At 38.5% G+C, this 20,347-nt stretch overlaps 1 long non-coding RNA gene across 1 annotated transcript; it reads left to right on the forward strand.

Annotated features, from left to right (window-relative positions):
- The first annotated feature begins 7,034 nt into the window (after positions 1-7,034).
- LOC134323276 (uncharacterized) lies at positions 7,035-8,375 on the forward strand. Its single transcript, XR_010014038.1, has 3 exons — positions 7,035-7,293; positions 7,885-8,018; positions 8,176-8,375. It is a non-coding gene; the product is annotated as an uncharacterized LOC134323276 (long non-coding RNA).
- The last annotated feature ends 11,972 nt before the right edge of the window (positions 8,376-20,347 follow it).

Below are 20,347 nucleotides of genomic sequence, written 5' to 3' on the forward strand. Positions count from 1 at the left end.
ATGTTGGCAACATATCATGTATTTAATATCAAAGATTTATACATCTGTTACCCATGGATGTTGCCTAAACAAGCCCTGTAATAAAAGAAGTGTCCACATACTTTTGGTCATATGGTGTTTTACCACCACTTTATCCTGGTCAGGGTCATGCTGGGTCTGACTCATTGAGCAAACAGCAGGAAACACCTAAGACAGTTCTCCAGTCCATCACAGATCAGATACACACAGATCATAATGGCCTCATCAAAACAGGGAGAACATGCAAACTTCTTGCTGTGAAGTGACAGTGCTACCCACTTTCCCATCCATTTTATAATCAGTATAATCAAATAAATAAATAAATTTTAAAAAATCTGTCTGTCTGGATACACACTGGGGTAGTCTAGTAGGTAGAGCTTTGGGCTATCAACTGAAAGATTGAGAGTTTGAATACCAATTCTGCCATGCAGCCACTGTTGGGCCCTTGAGCAAGGCCCCTAACCCTCTCTGCTCCAGTGGCACCATACAATGGCTAACCCTGTGCTCTGACCCCAGCTTTCAAACAAGCTGGGATACTCGAAGGAAGAATTCCGTTGTACTTTACACGTGTACATGTATAAATGACAAATAAAGGCTTTCTTCTTCTTCAAAACAGGGAGAACATGCAAAACCTCTTGCTGTGAAGCAACAGTGCTACCCACTTCACCACTCATTTTATAATCAATATATTCAAATAAATAAATAAAAAGTCTTATCTAATCCAGATCTTATCAATGCCGTCTGGATACACACTGTCCAGTAATACACACTGTCCACTGGACAGTGGTAGCCTAGTAGGTAGAGCTTTGGGCTATCAACTGAAAGGTTGAGAGTTCGAATCCCAGCTCTGCCATGCAGCCACTGTTGGGCCCTTAAAGCAAGGCCCTCAACCCTCTCAGCTCCAGTGGCACTGTACAACGGCTGACCCTGTGCTCTGACCCCAGCTTCCAAACAAGCTGGGATACACAAAGCAAGATTTTTGTTGTACTGTACATCTGTATATGTATAAATGACAAATAAAGGCTTTCTTCTTCTTCTTCTTCAAAACAGGGAGAACATGCAAACCTCTTGATGTGAAGCGACAGTGCTACCCATGCCTGCATAAGAAATCCAGATCTTTTCAATGCTGCCTGGTTACACACTGTCCAGCACCCTACACGCATTTAAATGAAATATTTAATGGGTGGAAGCATATTGTGTAATTTAGCTCATTTGAATTTGATGCTATTTAAACTGCAGCCAAACTCACTTCATTAATCACCACTGATGGTGATTATTATTGTGCAGTCCTAATTATGAAATTAATTTAATCTCAATACCACCAAAGGATAAAACTGCTTGTAGCTCCAGCTTTATTACATTGTTATTCTAAACGGCTTTGATACCACTATCCTTTTTCCTGCTTTCCTAATAATGATTGTTAATTATGTGCAGCCTCTCAGTGCACTCCACATTACTGTTAATCACTTATCACTTAGTGTGATTCCATTAACAGCATGCAGCTATCTGTTCTATTCTAACTGTCACGAGGAAACAATGAATGCAATTTTATAGAGCTGATCGGTGTATTTTTAAAACAGAACAAAACCATCAGATTTTAGCTACATTACTCTTCCCAGATCTAAATATATATATTTTCCAATGCTGCTTAAAGTAATAAATGAGGATGGAGGTTATTTGTAAAGCAGTCGGTTCATAATTAATGAGCACCATTTTGTTCAATGACATTTATGCTTGTTGCAGTGTAGCAAAACTCAGTGCCTGTAATCATTCTCCTGGCTTTAAAGTCGTATCAAGTGGAAAAATGAATTCTGAGATGCAATTAAAATTCACTACCCCAGAAAACCCAAATAAAAATATGCAAACATGGAAGAGGTCGTTCTGCTGTCATTTAATTCCTGGCAAATTCTGGACATTAGAAGACCTACAGCTAAAACAGCTGCTAGATCTGTGAGCAAACAGATTTTTATTTGTTTGTTCTTGTTTTTTTTCCTATGCAGTTTAAATCAGAAAAAGTTGGGACAGTATGGAAAATGCATATAAAATAAAAACACAGTGTCTCATAGTTACTCTTTTTTAACTTCTGCTAGACAGTAAAAGGGTTGTATTAATGATGCATGGGTGTAGTGTTTTAATTTTAAAGTTCTTCAAGTCTTTACTGAACGCAGCTGAAATATTTATCATCCAGACTACATGTTTAGCTGCAGCACACTGACTTTGTCTTCATTTACTGAAATAAAAATGTCATGCTCTCACCAAAGCTAACACATCATACTAATAAAGCATGTTTCACCAATGAGTTACGACTAAGAACAGTTCAAATCAAATCTCTTATGTAGCTTATCTGTCCCTTTTCTGTATTACAGTTCTGTTATGAAGTGGTATGTGCCTCATGACAGAGAATAAGCCAGATGTAGCCCAACACATGCATTGTTAATGAATGAACCCAGAAGACTTAACCGAGAAAGAAAAACACTGTGGCAGAAAAACCACAAAACTAAAAATAGGAAAATGAGAATGAATGAATAAATGACTGAATTAATAAATAAATGAATGAATGAATAAATGACTGAATAAATAAATAAATGAATGACTGAATAAATGACTGAATTAATAAATAAATGAATATATGAATGAATGAATGAATGAATGAATGAATGAATGAATAAATTAATTAATGAATAAATGAATTAATGAATAAATGAATGAAAATATGAATAAATGAATGAATGAATTAATAAATGAATGAATGAATGAATGAATGAATAAATAAATTAATGAATAAATGAATGAATGAATAAATAAATGAATGAATGAATAAATGAATGAATTTATTAATAAATGAATGAATGAATGAATAAATGAATGAATGAATAAATGAATGAATGAATAAATAAATGAATTAATGAATAAATGAATGAATTAATTAATTAATTAATTAATTAATACATGAATAAATGAATAAATGAATGAATGAATGAATGAATAAATAAATGAATGAATGAATGAATAAATAAATAAATGAATTAACAAATGAATGAATAAATAAATTAATGAATAAATGACTGAATGAAATAATGAATGAACGAATGCATGATAAAACTAAAAAAAGGAAAATAAGAATGAATGATATAACTAAAAAACACAATCAAAAAAGAGAAATAAAAATAAATGAATGAATGATAGAATAAATGAAATGATATAACTACAAAACACAAAATTAAAAAAGGAAAATATAAATAAATGAATTAAATAAAATGTTAAAATTAAAAAACATGAAATCAAAAAGGGAAATAAGAATTAATGAATGTATAAATGAAATAATGAATGTATTTATTTATTGATTAGAATTTTAACACCATGTTTTACACACTTTACATTCATGACAGGACTGGTAATTACTGGTAACCCCAGATTAATTAATTCAAGTATCAAACACTGGACTGTGGTAGGAAACTGGAGCTTCTGTAGGAAACCCAAGCAGACACGGGGGAACATGCAAACTCCACACAGAACGGACCCGGACCGCTTCACCTGGAAATCGAACCCAGGACCTTCTTGCTGTGAGGTGACAGTGCTACCCACCGAGCCTCCATGGTGCCCAAATTAAATGATAAAACTCAAGAAATGCACAAAATGAAACGAAACCAAAGCACAGATACGAAGCAAAATAAAAAGAGTCTCTTAGTTTACTGAGAATTATTAATAAAAAACATTATTTGTGACAGAATAGTTTTTGTGTCTGCTTTTTCTTGCTTTAGGATATACAACTGAATCTGTTTGTCTTTTATACACTTGCTTTCATCTTGCTTTCATTAGGCATGGATAGCAAAAAACCTTCTACTCATTTTACTCTGGGGAATTATGGAAGAGTTAATAGGAAGACTAAATGCTAAAATATAATATCGTACTACAGGAGCAGGGGTAAATTAGTCTAGTGCACATCGTAATAACCTTCCCTTCAGCTTTTTAATGTGGGTGTCAGTTTGCATTGTAAATCCAATCCATGAGAGGCTGAAACATCAATAGTCTATTCAAAAGCACATGTAGCAACACCCACTCTGAGCATCTCCCAGTGTGTGGATGGGTATAAAACAATAAGGCTTTATTTAATTCAGTTAGAGCAGAGAGGATAAAATACATGCATGTAAATCTTTTGAATTTGTTATATGATTTAATTTCATACCCTCTTGACCCTGTCTCGGGACAATGGTGGCCTAGTGGGTAAAGCTTTGAGCATAAAAAGAATTTGTTTGTACTGTGCATGTGTATAGGTATGTATGACAAATAAAGGCGTTCTTCTCGTTCTTCTTTTATATACAAAAAGAGATTCAACAAAGGATTCAAAGATACCATATTTTACTTTAGAGCCAAAAAGGAACATCAGGAAAAACAGATTACTGCCTCCTCCTCCATCAGGTCAGCAGGACACTAAGGAAATTATGTATGGCAGCAGGTCTTAATGATTTCTTAGCAGCAGCACTCAGACACTGTTCTTATTTTCTGTCTGCTGCCCAGTGCACCATATTAGATTGTATTCAAGGCATTTGCAATCCTAAATGGATTTGAAAAACTTGGTTTGAACCACGGGTGGCACAGTGGGTAGCAAAACTGTTTGCATGTTCTCCCCGTGTCTGCGTGGGTTTCCTCCGGGAGCTCCGGTTTCCTCCCACAGTCCAGGTGAATGGGTGTGTGTATGTGTGTCTGCCCTGCAATGGACTGGCGCCCTGTCCAGGGTGTTACTGTGTGCCTTGCACCCATTGAAAAGCTGGGATAGGCTCCAACACCCCTCCCCCACCCCCGCCCCGCAACCCTAATTGGATAAGCGGTTAAGAAAGTGAGTGAGTGGTTTGAACCGCCTCAAGTATGTGACCAATGCTCCTCAAGAGCCATTGTTGCTTTTTCTGTACAGCTAACAATGCCATTAGTTGAACCTGCAGTATATTTTGAAGCATCTGCTCTCCTCTCACACTTACTCCTGTCATTTGGGTGTAGACTTTGAAGGAAACAGTTGATTAGGGTGGATAAATAGATCTTAGACCCACTTCTCCTCAATACTGGTTCTTCACATGGTTGCATGCTCTCAATCATTGCTCCTCTTAATAAACACTAGGGACTGTGCTTTTAGGAATGACTCCATCAAGCTCATTAAGCTTGCTAATAATAACGCCTCATTTAAAATGAGTACAAGTCCACATGCCAGGAAGAAAAATACCAACAACTAAGAGTTGAAAATTGTACAAATAATTGTTGACTTAAATAACAAAATTGTAAAATGGTTCAAAAGTCAGTGGAGAGTCACAGACACTATTTGGAACTAGAAATTTATCAACATATTAAATTAACACTATCACCAAGAAGACCTAGAAGAAATGTCTGCTGCTACAAAGGCTGCTGGTTATATCACGTTTTCCATTTCTGTTTGGTTTAGCTCTGTAATTTTCCATACAATTTTTAGTTTTTATGTTCTATTGTTATAAAGCAGTGCTCAAGAAGCAGCTTTAAGGAAACAGTTCACGTAAATTTACTGCTGCACAGTTCCTTTCGTACAAATGTTAAAATAGTGCTTTGTATTATTTTTCTTATACAGTAAAATGCCTACCTAAACCAATGCCACCACAATCTAACCCCATTGTAAGCACAAAAGGGGTACAAATACTTTCCAATCTTCTCTGAGTGCAGAAGCTTCAAGCACCCCGTTTAAAGGCTTCACTGCTTCAGAAAGAAACTGTTTCCTTCTGTCTGTCATTCACCTCTTCACCTGTAAGTGTTACTTCAGTTTAGATTTACAAAGGTCTTCAACCCTGATTCAAGAACAACTATAGAAAAAATATGTGTAACCTTGTGTTTTGTTCTGTGTTGTCCTGGTGAAGGCCGATTAGAGTGATAAAACCAACACGGCAGCTCAGCTACTGTTATCTCTTTTAGATTTTATAAATACATACAATAAAGGTGAATTATTTGGCTTCCTTTGGCATTTGTAATGTTAGAAATTTCCACACAGATAAGGTACAGCTGTACAGAGGAATATGGACAAGTACATAAGCTTGGTCATTTTTATTTGTCTGGACATAACTATGAGAGGCCGTGTAGGCCATAATTCTGAGATGAATTCTCTCTCACACACTATCATACTCCCTCACACACACCATCATAGTCTCTCACACACACTATCATACTCTCTCACACACACCATCATACTCTCTCACACACACCATCATACTCTCTCACACACACTATCATACTCTCTCACACACACCATCATACTCTCTCACACACACCATCATACTCTCTCACACACACACCGTCATACTCTCTCACACACACACCGTCATACTCTCTCACACACACCATCATACTCTCTCACACACACTATCATACTCTCTCACACACACCATCATACTCTCTCACACACACCATCATACTCTCACACACACACCATCATACTCTCATACATGGTTTACTATACTCTTTCACATATACTACTATACCCTCTTACAACCATAATCACACTTTCTTTTATTTACTATTATACTCTCATACACACAGCACTATTCTCTCTTGCACATATAACTATAGCTACTTAAACATGCATTATGTGCTTTCATGATAATCTGTGTAAAAGAGAATATTAGTATATGTATGTAAGTTTGGTAGTCTGTGTAAGGGACGTTAACACTGTATGTAAAACAAAGATCTACTGTATGTGTAAGAGAATATTATTATATGTAAGCGTAATAAATAGTGTATGTGAATGCAAATAATCATGTTTATGGAACAGAATGATAGTGAATGTAAGACAGAATGATAGTGCATGTGAATAAGAATAGTTGTATGTGTGAGAGAGTTTGATGGTGTGTGTGTGAGAGTATGATAGTGTGTGTGTGAGAGTATGATAGTGTGTGTGAGAGAGTTTGATTGATACGGAAACGAGTTTGATTGAAACGGAAGTAATATTAAATTCTCAGTACCTGATTGGTAGAAGACGCGGGATTTCACAGACATGTCCCGCCTTCCTCATTATTACTGATAGGAGAGGATAGTGGACCGAGAGAGAATCAATGGAGCATCGGCCTGTTAACATTTTAAACTTTTCCACCGCTGCCACATCCATGTCAGAAATGTGGATTTAAACCCGACAGCCCGACAGGAGTCTAAACGCGGCCGCGGAGGAAGAGATGCGGTGAAGCTTTATATCCGAACCATCAGCCGAGTGATGCGAGCTCCATATCAGCCTCAACCACAGAGAGCAGAGGCTCCAGAGTCAGGGGACAGGTGAGTTCACTACATCATTCACCTCTTCATTTAGCTTCTGATAGATTCGGGTTTAGATTGGGATATTTAATAAATATTCGTCTTTGTAAGGGACCGTCTGCAAATTACACGTTTTAAACGTTCTAGTAATGCCAAACTAAGTAAGTGAGTTCTCATAAAGCACATTTATAAGAAACTTTGTTTTGGAAGCTTTCTTAAAGAACAATAAATAAAATTACTTTATCGTTTTAATGGCTATAGTTGCTCCACATTAATATGTCACTACATTCGAGTCGAATTACATGGAACTTTTGGACTCTTCCCTATGTAGGTCTTAATAAGTAAAATAAAATATAGATTCATTTAATCATAAACAAGCTGCTGCACATGGAAAGCTACAGACTTACAGTCTAACATTTCAAAATCTGTCTCAGTGCTCATTCTAACTTAGTCACTTGTACTATTAAAGTTTGTTATATTTCTTTTATTACAGAAAATGTAATTCATTATAGATTGAGACCAAGCTCTCTTGAGTAACTGTTCTCTAAATATTTGATTGGGTGAATTGCTATAGACTGGTTTTGAAACTAAATTCAATTTTTGTGATTTCAGTATTGAACTTTTGATGGCATGAGGAAACAAACTGGTTTCACCAAAGTTGCACGAGGGCCAGAAACTAAATGGCTTCATGATTGACAATACATTTACATCAAAGGCAGTGTACATTAGACAATGACACATTTACGGTAAGTTATTTAAAAATAATGTAAGCAGTATGTTTATATTGCATATTATTAATAATAATAAGTAATTTGTAGCATTTAGATTTCATGGTTTGGCAATAGGCTAACCCCCAACATTTTCTAAATGCATTGTGTGTGTGTTTGTTTTGTTTGTTTTTAGTTTGTCACCACAGATTTAGAGGACAGTGGTGTGGAGGTTGACACGACAACAGCATCTAGTGACCACAGAAGTACCACACCAGTCATTGTATGACTACAAGGACTAAGGATACCTTAATCCACCTGAGTGACAGATTATTTGCTGTTGAGACTGTTCTGAAATATTTGGTTTCTGCATGCAACAATAAATAAGAAACATTTGCTTGCTTGGGACAAGATCTTTGTTAACCAGTATAATAGTGATTTCCTGACCTGTCCATAACTTGATAATAAATATCAAAATATTATATGGGGTGTCCTGTTTTTTTTTTTTTTTTTTTTTTTTTCACATTACTGCATTGTTTAATTTATCAGAAATACATTATGACGTTTTAATTACTATCACAAATAACTCTAATAACCATAACTAATTTGGAATTTGAACATTGTAAATTCTTTGGCCAGTTGCACACCCGTGATGGAAAGCATGTCCATTTGGGTCCAGCACCTGCAGCGCATGCCAGCGCTGTTTTCTGATGTTGCAAGACTGTTGTCCTCCTAGCACGTACCTTTCATCTGCATTTGGGGTGATTTGAAGAATCTTATTAGCAATGTCAGCCAAAGTCGCAGACATTGCTGTATGCTCTCTCTCACACACACACACACGTCAGTTAACCAATTTGAAGTTGCTATTTGTGCCTGTATAATTTCCTCCTGATGATTCCAAAGCATACAGCTATTCTTTAGCAACGAATTTCAAGAGACAAACCGAAGGTAATTTGTTTATGTAGGATGACCAGTTCTGATTGTTGGAGGTAATCTTGGAGAAAATATATCCCTATGTCTAATTTCTACTGATCTTGAGTTTTCCTATACATTTTTTAGGGAACAAAAACATGCATAATGTGCCTCCAGTGCACACAAACTTCATTGACTGTCACCTCCTTCTAACTGCGGGCTAATTAAAAGAAAGTAAAAAGTTGTCAGTGTTTATCCATTAAGCTCACAAAATAATATTTCCAGAATCATGCTGGTATGTCCCATGCTGTCAGTTTTCCTTTCAATGTTCTAAATGCATCTCATTGTGATGGACAAAAATAGTAAAACATGTCCTCCTCATTACCATTTATTTCCACAAACCAAAGTGACCTTGTAAAAAAGGTAGAAAGTAGAAATATCATGGCTAGTTCAACAAAGCTCAACAAAAGTGTAGTCATTGTTAAAAGGTCTGCTGCCAGATTTAAATGTTTTTTGTAGACCAATTTATGTGCAGGCTCTGTTCTTACAGCTGTAAGCCAATCTGACTTCCTGTCCTCCTTCCTGGCCTCCTTTTAACACCTTGATGGTGTGTGAGAGAGTATGATGGTGTGTGTGAGAGAGTATGATGGTGTGTGTGAGAGAGTATGATGGTATGTGTGAGAGAGTATGATGGTGTGTGTGTGTGAGAGAGTATGATGGTGTGTGTGTGAGAGTATGATGGTGTGTGTGAGAGTATGATGGTGTGTGTGTGTGAGAGAGTATGATGGTGTGTGTGTGAGAGTATGATGGTGTGTGTGTGTGAGAGAGTATGATGGTGTGTGTGTGAGAGAGTATGATGGTGTGTGTGAGAGAGTATGATGGTGTGTGTGTGAGAGTATGATGGTGTGTGTGTGAGAGTATGATGGTGTGTGTGTGAGAGTATGATGGTGTGTGTGAGAGAGTATGATGGTGTGTGTGAGAGAGTATGATGGTGTGTGTGTGAGAGTATGATGGTGTGTGTGAGAGAATTCAACTTAGAATTATGGCCTACACGGCCTCTCATACATAACAGCTCAGTGACAGTTGCTGTGTTACAAATCACACATATAGTAACAGTTCTAATGCCACTGGTTGGGTACTTAATGAAAACTATTAGTGTAATATGCAAAATGAGACGAATCCATCATTTTTTCAGTTCATTGTCCAGATTGCTGGGTGTCAGCGTTTGTATGGCTTTTTTTTTATCTCATCTTTTTAAATGATACTGTTGGATATAAGTATTTAAGTATACAAGGAGACAGATTTAGCAGATAATCAGTGCAGAATCTAGGTAGGACATAAGTTAAAATCAGCATATAGTCTGAACACCACTTATGCCACTACCACTAAAAATAATAATAATAATAAAATAAAGATTCTGCAAGGCATCAATGAAGATACAAATGATCCCAGATAAACATCCACAACTGCAGACCTCAGATAAGGTCATTGTTCATGAATCCACCATTGGGAATGGATTGTGAAAGAATAGTATCCATAGGATTATTGCAAGGTGGAAACAACTCACACTGGCTAAAAAAAACACCTTGATAATCTCATAGCCCCAATCCTTTAATTAGAAATAATAATTAACACAGAAGAAAACTAAATAGCATGTAAGGCCTGCTGTATATACAGTGTATCACAAAAGTGAGTACACCCCTCACATTTCTGCAGATATTTAAGTATATCTTTTCATGGGACAACACTGACAAAATGACACTTTGACACAATGAAAAGTAGTCTGTGTGCAGCTTATATAACAGTGTAAATTTATTCTTCCCTCAAAATAACTCAATATACAGCCATTAATGTCTAAACCACCGGCAACAAAAGTGAGTACACCCCTTAGTGAAAGTTCCTGAAGTGTCAATATTTTGTGTGGCCACCATTATTTCCCAGAACTGCCTTAACTCTCCTGGGCATGGAGTTTACCAGAGCTTCACAGGTTGCCACTGGAATGCTTTTCCACTCCTCCATGACGACATCACGGAGCTGGCGGATATTCGAGACTTTGCGCTCCTCCACCTTCCGCTTGAGGATGCCCCAAAGATGTTCTATTGGGTTTAGGTCTGGAGACATGCTTGGCCAGTCCATCACCTTTACCCTCAGCCTCTTCAATAAAGCAGTGGTCGTCTTAGAGGTGTGTTTGGGGTCATTATCATGCTGGAACACTGCCCTGCGACCCAGTTTCCGGAGGGAGGGGATCATGCTCTGCTTCAGTATTTCACAGTACATATTGGAGTTCATGTGTCCCTCAATGAAATGTAACTCCCCAACACCTGCTGCACTCATGCAGCCCCAGACCATGGCATTTTCACCACCATGCTTGACTGTAGGCATGACACACTTATCTTTGTACTCCTCAACTGATTGCCGCCACACATGCTTGAGACCATCTGAACCAAACAAATTAATCTTGGTCTCATCAGACCATAGGACATGGTTCCAGTAATCCATGTCCTTTGTTGACATGTCTTCAGCAAACTGTTTGCGGGCTTTCTTGTGTAGAGACTTCAGAAGAGGCTTTCTTCTGGGGTGACAGCCATGCAGACCAATTTGATGTAGTGTGCGGCGTATGGTCTGAGCACTGACAGGCTGACCCCCCACCTTTTCAATCTCTGCAGCAATGCTGACAGCACTCCTGCGCCTATCTTTCAAAGACAGCAGTTGGATGTGACGCTGAGCACGTGCACTCAGCTTCTTTGGACGACCAACGCGAGGTCTGTTCTGAGTGGACCCTGCTCTTTTAAAATGCTGGATGATCTTGGCCACTGTGCTGCAGCTCAGTTTCAGGGTGTTGGCAATCTTCTTGTAGCCTTGGCCATCTTCATGTAGCGCAACAATTCGTCTTTTAAGATCCTCAGAGAGTTCTTTGCCATGAGGTGCCATGTTGGAACTTTCAGTGACCAGTATGAGAGAGTGTGAGAGCTGTACTACTAAATTGAACACACCTGCTCCCTATGCACACCTGAGACCTAGTAACACTAACAAATCACATGACATTTTGGAGGGAAAATGACAAGCAGTGCTCAATTTGGACATTTAGGGGTGTAGTCTCTTAGGGGTGTACTCACTTTTGTTGCCGGTGGTTTAGACATTAATGGCTGTATATTGAGTTATTTTGAGGGAAGAATAAATTTACACTGTTATATAAGCTGCACACAGACTACTTTTCATTGTGTCAAAGTGTCATTTTGTCAGTGTTGTCCCATGAAAAGATATACCTAAATATCTGCAGAAATGTGAGGGGTGTACTCACTTTTGTGATACACTGTATATCTAACACGTGTTTACATCGTACTGGGTGGTTACAAACATCAGCACTTATAAGTTGCTTCCACTTTGACTTGACAGTTTCCATGTCAGAATGAATGTAGAGCTGTGATGTTTGTCCCAATAAACGAGCTCTGGCTTTGCAAAATTTTCATTATACTGGTCTGACATGACAGACTGGAGACACATGCTCTTAGAGCACAGAAGAAGACATATAGCTGCATGTATTATAAATTACGTCCTGTCACGGGCAGCACGGTGGCTCAGTGGGTAGCACTGTCGCCTCACAGCAAGAAGGTCCTGGGTTCGATCCCCAGGTGGGGCGGTCCGGGTCCTTTCTGTGTGGAGTTTGCATGTTCTCCCCGTGTCTGCGTGGGTTTACTCCGGGTGCTCCAAAGACATGCAATTGAGGTGAATTGGAGATACAAAATTGTCCATGACTGTGTTAGAAATAACCTTGTGAACTGATGAATCGTGTGTAATGAGTAACTACTGTTCCTGTCATGAATGTAACCAAAGTGTAAAACATGACGTTAAAATCCTAATAAACAAACAAACGTCCTGTCACTCTCTGGGATTTGACAATGCACAAAACTGATCTTGTATAGCTGGATGCCAGTGATGGAATATTACTTTTAGTAGTTTGAATGTCTGTGAGATGCTGAGTCACTGAATAACACAAACACTAAACATTTAATTAAACTTAAGTAACAACTTTATCCTGATCAGGGTTGTGATGGGGCTTGGCCGGGTCAGAGCAGCCAATCTCCTTCTGCATGTCTTTAAGGGGTTGAAAGAAATACAAGCACCTAGAGAAAAAAAACTCGTACAAGCGCTACATTTTTCACAACAAAGTTTGAACCCAGGTCCCCAGGACTCAGCTTTGGACACCAGTGTTTGTCGCACAACCAACTTGTTTTATCGTGCAACATTAATCTTAGCAGTGTTTGATCTTGATGGTCAGTGCAAGGGAAGATTTATTTCCTGCAAACATCCAACAAGAGCTCTGTAATGTTCTATAATACTGAGAAGAAAACAGGGTTCCGGATTTAACCAACTACACTACAGCTCTGTCCAAAAAATAACTAACATTAACAATACATATAGCACACACACACTTTGTCACATTCAAATATTCATGGGCAGTTGCCAGGTTGCTGCTGTTGGGCCCTTGAGCAAGGCCCCTAACCCCCAATTGCAGATCTAGTAAAGCATAAAAAAAACCCAGAAAGCTTCCACAGCCAGAGTTCACAAACACCAGAACTGAAGAACACTCACAAGAGAGATAACAGAGTACAGAAGACTCAGCCCAGAGATGGCTTCCAGGTACGCTTTTAAAGCATAATCCCTGCACATAGCGAGCAAAGTTTAAAGAGGCACAGGGAATGCTTTGAAATGTAGTTCAGAGAGAACTACACTTTCTGTCCCCCAGTGCCTCTCCTACCTGCTGGACGGGTAAGCTTGGAAGGTCAGGACATTACACTACACTACACTAAAAACAAAACTCAAACAAAAACTCACAAATAAATGGAACAAAACTAAACCAAAGTCACAGCTCTGACAGAACACGAGAACAAGACCAGAGGTACCACTGGACTCATCATCCCCAACAAACCAAAAACAAAGAAAATAAGATTAATGGATAAAGGGACCAGTACTACTGAACTCAACACATTTAACAGATAACAAAATGACAGGCTCAAGAATAAACAAAAAAGGAATTGGCAGCAACTTAATCAATCGACTCAGTATAATATATACTCAAACGCTCAGTAGAGAAACAAAACAGAAGAACTCAAAAAACCAGTAGCGACTCAAGAACTAGACACACTGCTGGGACAGAAAATATCAGTGGCAACTACAGAAACCAGAAATTTGCTGCTGTCTAGCAACTGAGTTCCTGGAAACAAAAGCTGAAGAAGACTAGCAATTAAGATAGAGTGAGAGATGGGGAGGATGAGGACTAGCGCTAAGCCACTGGTATGTATTTAAAGTGTTTGCTCACAAGTAGCGATGGTGGATGGAATGCTTTAAAGTATGTTTTTGAGAGGACTACACTCTACATTGACCTTACCAATTATCCCCCACCTCAACCGTCAAACCCACCTGAAACACACATACATAAATACAAACGCTTAATTTTACACCATTTTGGCAGTAGGGCTAGCTGGCTTTACCTGATCAGTCAGCACATGCCCCCTTATAAAACAAGTACAGAGCTCAGCTCTTTGCAGGCAGACTTTTAGAATACACTAGTTCCCCAAATGCAGCTACACTATTAGCAGCCATCAAAGATTTCAGAGTCTCTAAGATGCAGCCACTGTCCTAAATAAAACATCATTATTAATACTTCAAAAGCCAGACATCTTGCACTTTCTTTCCAGACAAAGAACAATACAAGTTCTGCTAGGTCCACCGCTGTAATGAGCTGAGAATAAAGAAATATGCCAGATAACTAAAATACAAGTCAGTGGTTATTGTACCAAGTTTTTAAAATATGAAGTATAAGGTTATATAAAGGCTTTTTGTAGATTCGAATACAGCAATGAGATTTACTCTTCCATTTACTGTCATTTTGTATGTTTTACCACCACTTTGGGTTGCGATGAGTCTAGTTCACTGGGCAAAATGTAAGAAACACCCTCGGAAGGTCGCCGGTCCATTAAAGAGCAAGATAATTTATTTGAATTTGTATAAAAAGTGGCTGCATGGCTGCAGACGGCACGGTGGCTCGTTGGGTAGCACTGTTGCCTCACAGCAAGAAGATCCCGGGTTTGATCCCCAGGCGAGGCGGTCCTTTCTGTGTGGAATTTGCATGTTCTCCCAGTGTCTGTGTGGGTTTCCTCTGGGAGCTTTGGTTTCCTCCCACAGTCCAAAAACATGCAGTCAGGTTAATTGAAGACACTGAATTGCCCTATAGGTGAATGGGTGTGTATGTGTGTGTCTGCCCTGCGATGGACTGGCGCCCTGTCCAGGGTGTTACTGTGTGCCTTGCGCCCATTGAAAAGCTGAGATAGGCTCCCCGACCCTAATTGGATAAGCAGTTAAGAAAGTGAGGACAAAAAGCAGCCTGATTTTGATAGAACTTGCAAAATAAGAAAATTATGGGCAGTGTTTGGCCAAAAGTATGTAAACTTCTCACAATAATGAAGGTCAAGTGTTTTAGTGACACCCATTGCAAATGTATATGCGGTCAACTTTATAAAATAATGTCTCCTCTTACAAATTTGTGGGTTAGTGTGTGGACGACCTTAACAGTTTCAGGATGACTGTCCACAAAGCAGCAGCTCTCACAAAAGAGTGGAGGCTGTTATAGCCATGCGGGGAAGCTCCATATGCTTATGGCTTTGAAATAGGATGTCCAACAAGCTATTGGTCATGTGACATAAAAACACATTTTTAATTTACATTAATAAGATACATGTACATTGGATGGCTGCCAACTTGAGTCCTGTAGATCTGGGTTCAATCCTGGCTCTTGGTCACTTTCTGTAATATATTATAGTTATTTCTAATAAACAATATATTAGATCACTGGTTGCTAGGTGGCTGAATTGACCACATATATCTATTGCATGAAGCTTGTGACTTATATTTGTATCAGTACCAGCCAATCGAGTGCAGTTTTTTTTTTCAGGCAGTCATTTTGGAATAATAGGTAGCTGGAGAGAATATATGACTTATTTGTTGGACCAGAAATATTGAGGCAGGTGCATTCATCAGTCTGGTATTATAAATCTGGCATTACCAGATCTCTGAAGGTCAGCATTCAGTCATTACCATACCTCAGGAACAACACTGCTTCACTGAGTCTGTGGCCAATTTGGGCTCAATGGCTGGCATGTGCTGTGGAGTCTCAGCTTAGGTTACACACAGAACATCTGAAAACATCTTCATCTCTAGTGTAATCAGCAATGAAAGCCACAGTCACAAACCTCCTCACATGCCAAATCATAAGTGTGACTCGCATCCTTTCATGTTTTTTCCTTTCGAGAAACGGCTCACACTGGAAGTGCCATTTCAAAGCATTATAGCCTTGAGAGAGCTCCTGGGCACCAATCTCCCTCCCCTTTTTTTCCCTCTATTATTTCTCTGCTAGGCTCCTTGGTTAAAATCAGGTCTCAGTGTGGCACCTCAAGCAAGCTGAAGAAAATGTGATAGCTCTGCTGAATTGTCCAGCATAGTCTGCAATACTGTAAGGGTGGACTATTATTAGGACCAGGGATTAGATGAAAATGGACGATCAGCATTGATCTCTCCCAAACATGAGCAACCAGCATAAATATCTAGTTTTGTTTTTTTAATTTCCATATTAAAAAAGACTCCAACAAGAGTTGTACGGCGAGGACATTGGACAGTCACAATACTGTTTTTATACATACTGTTGAGTCAATCCCTGGGATTATACTGGGGTGTTCTGCTTCTACATAGGGTATCACAATAGTGATTGCGGTCCTTCATCCTTTTTATCACATTCTAGAGACCATGGAGTTTACATTTAAATTTTACATTTTCGGCATTTAGCAGACGCTCTTATCCTGAGTGACTTACAGAAGTGCTTCCACAGTAAACATTATCTTACTCTAGTTTAAGTAGACAAAAGTAGAACCAAGGGTTTTTTTGTTGTTGTTTTTAAGCAATAAACAAATAAGAGCATTAGTAAATGCATGTCAGCTTAAGTGCTTAGTAATGAGGTGGGTTTTTAATCGTCTTTTGAAGACAGCGAGAGACTCAGATGTTCAGACTAAGAATGGAAGTTGATTCCACCACTTGGGTGCTAATACAGAAAAGATCCTTGATGCTTGTCTTCCTCTAGTTCTGGGTGGAGGATCAAGTTGAGCAAGATTAATGGTTCAGAGGTTGTTTAGACCTGGAGATTGGGCTGACAGTGACAGGGTCTTGTTCTACATCTTGATGGACCTGGCTGTGTGACATGAAGCATTGAACTGCTACAAACACACATAAGCATTTTTTTTTTCAGAATAGGCTTGTATGTGGTTTGATTTATATGTCACAAAGACAAATCTACCTGATTCCAGCCTTGCTTAAGCACTTGTTTAACTCTCTGAATATGTGAGAAATGCACTTTGCACTGTTTCTAGGTCCATACACACATTCTGGTTTGATACTTTTCTTACCCTATCAATAATAGAATAGAAGCTGTTTGGAAGCTGGGGTCAGCCACTCTATGCCCCCCTGGAGCTGAGAGGCTTAAGGGCCTTGCTCAAGGGCCCAACAGTGGACACATGGCAGAGCTGGGTTTCAAAATTTTAACCTTTCGATTGATAGCCCAAAGCTAAAACTGCTTTTACAGATCACTGTCAAAGTATACAGTAGAATCACAGATTTCAAAAAGTGTACTGTATTGTACACTCTATAGTAAAAAAAAAAAAAGGCTATTTAATAATTACCATACATCTACACTGTCCATGCTAGGCTTACAGTACAGAGGAGAGAGGACAGCAGCCATGGAAAATTAATGACCAAATAACCACAAAGCTCTGTCTAGAAAAGCCAAATCACCCAACACAATCAGCTTTACACTGATGCCCCGGCACCTTCTTAACCTCGCCTAATAGCCGCTAATAAACAAGAAGTGACAACTCACAATGTTGCTTTTTTCATTAAAATAAAAAACATAAGCAGCAGTTGTTTTTAAAGATTCTTGGTGAGATCCACCACATGAAAAGCTCTCATGCACTGCTTATTGTTTTGCTGTGCTGTTGCAACTTGAACTTTTTTCTTCAAGTCTAACTAGAAAGCAGAAAATATTTATTCTACACAATGATTTAGAACTCATTATTGTAGGCAGAATAAAAGCTGTGTATTTTTCTGCCACCAGGAACTCATAACCTTAAATTGTGCTGCTAATCGCAGAGATCTGTAGGAATAATAATTCCTCTTAGAAGGCCGTGAGCAACAAAACCATTTTGACCAACTCGAAACCTGTTCCTGCAGCCTTGTTTTCTGACTTTCTGTGCAATGTACAAAGTAATACATTTAGAACACAAATATATTTAGGACCCTAATGTGGATCAAGTGGTGAATACAGCAGTCATTGGCAACATTGGTAGCTAATAAGACAATTATTATCAGCTTATTAGACTTCTTTAATTTCTATCTTATAATGTAGATATTATATGGTCATCAATAACTACTTCTGCTTGCTAATTAAAAATTAATAGTTTTTTGTGTTAACTACTAAATTGTGACAAATGAGAATGTTGTAAAGTGTAATTATATATTGATTTAGCTTAAACGCTGAAAGGGTTTTTTCACACTGCATTTCACTCAACAGTTCATAAAAGACCCAGCACTCCACCCAGCAAGTTTACCTGGCACCATAAAACACATTTATCTGATAGAATATTTTGTCAATGCAGTGTAATTATATAAACCCTCTGTGCCCATCGTCTATCAGGGACAGCAACATCAAATACTTGTTTACTATCCAGTAACAATGTAACAGGGGCTGGAACACACCTCGAATCCCAAAAAAGAATAGAAATAGAACCGCAAATAGAATCACAAATAAATAAGCAGCCAAATTAGTAGAAAGGCTGCACTGGCTAGCTGTGCAACCCAGCCTTCGGAAATAGAAAAGACAGGGAATCATCCAAATATGCTGGTCCCAGCAAAACTCGAAGAGAACCCCTACCACAGCAATTCACATTCCCTTGCACATACCAGTAGATTTATGGGCGTTTCCAGCTTCAGAAATAGGGTGTCATGCTGCCTCTAGGGCAATCCACTCTCCCAGTGAGGTTCCCTCATGAGGTCCAACATGCGAAAACACTGGGGCGGACTCCCAAAAAACAAAAGAATGCTGACTGCCCTCATCGGTGGAAAACCAGCCCAAGCAGAGCAGTCTGGCACCATGGACTCAGAGCTAGCGAAGATGGCAGAGAAAAGTCATGATATACAAGAAACCTTCCACCTGGAGCGACATAACGCTTATGAGGCACAGGTGACTTGTCAATCAAGAGAGCCTGACGATCACTTGCAACTGATTTAGACAAATCAAAAAATCTAAACAGTGCTTGTTCAGACAAACATAATAATTCAGCTTGTCATGTCTGGAGCAAAAACGACCCCAAGATTACCAAAACCAAAGTGCAGTATGAAGGCCAGAGCATTAATATATAGAATTGTAACAGAGCACATTATCCTTTGCTAGTGAGGTGCGAGGTGAAGCCCTGCACCTTCAAGAATTATAATGAACCCATGTGCAGAACAGGTTAAAAATAATAGTGGTTAGGGTACTGGAATAGTAATCAAAAGGTTGCTGGTTAAAGCCCTACCACTGCCAGGTTGCTGCTGTTGGGCCCTTGAGCAAGGCCCTCAACCCTCAATTACTTAGACTGTATACTGTCACAGTACCGTTAGATGCTTTGGATAAAGGTGTCTGCTAAATGCTGAAAATGGAAATGTACCGTACTAATGTTACTTGAGGTGTCTAAATACTAATACTTTCTTGACCCTCACATGTATAGTCTAATATAATGGCTACATTCTTTTTTTCCCCCATTAATTTGTTTTTTTCCCCCATTAATAAATAACTATGCTTATAAATGATACATTCCAAATGTTGAAGTTACATCTCTAAACAAAAGAATCCCACATCAAATTGTGCAATCACACTGGCTTTCTCACAATATAAACGCTACATTAGATCTGTGATGGCAAGACTGGAAACAGTTTCTCTAACCCAAGCCTCACAAAAACTAAGCTTAATGGGAGCAGACAGTCGGTGTTGACCCTGTTTTTCTGCCTTGAGCTATAAGAAACACAGAATCTTTACAGGAGTAACAACGAGTTTCCACTTATTTCCTTTAGCTTCAAGCACTGAGCAAAATAATAACTGTTATATCCAGTTATGTTATATGTAGTTCTTTTAAGAATCTGCTCTCAGTCAGTGGTGAGATACGTATATATTTATGCCATCTTAATAAAGCGTTACTTTCTTTACTTCACTTGAAGATGTATTTTTCACAATTATATAAAAAATATTGCATAATCACAGTCTTTAATTTCAAGTCCATAATAAAGCATAGACTTGAATTTTGTAATGTTTTTTGTGACTACGTCCAACAGAATAAAGAAGAGAACAGACAGCAGACTGGAAAAGCCAAAATACACAT

The sequence above is a fragment of the Trichomycterus rosablanca genome, chromosome 11, assembly GCF_030014385.1.
Source record: "Trichomycterus rosablanca isolate fTriRos1 chromosome 11, fTriRos1.hap1, whole genome shotgun sequence".
Lineage (NCBI taxonomy): Eukaryota > Metazoa > Chordata > Actinopteri > Siluriformes > Trichomycteridae > Trichomycterus > Trichomycterus rosablanca.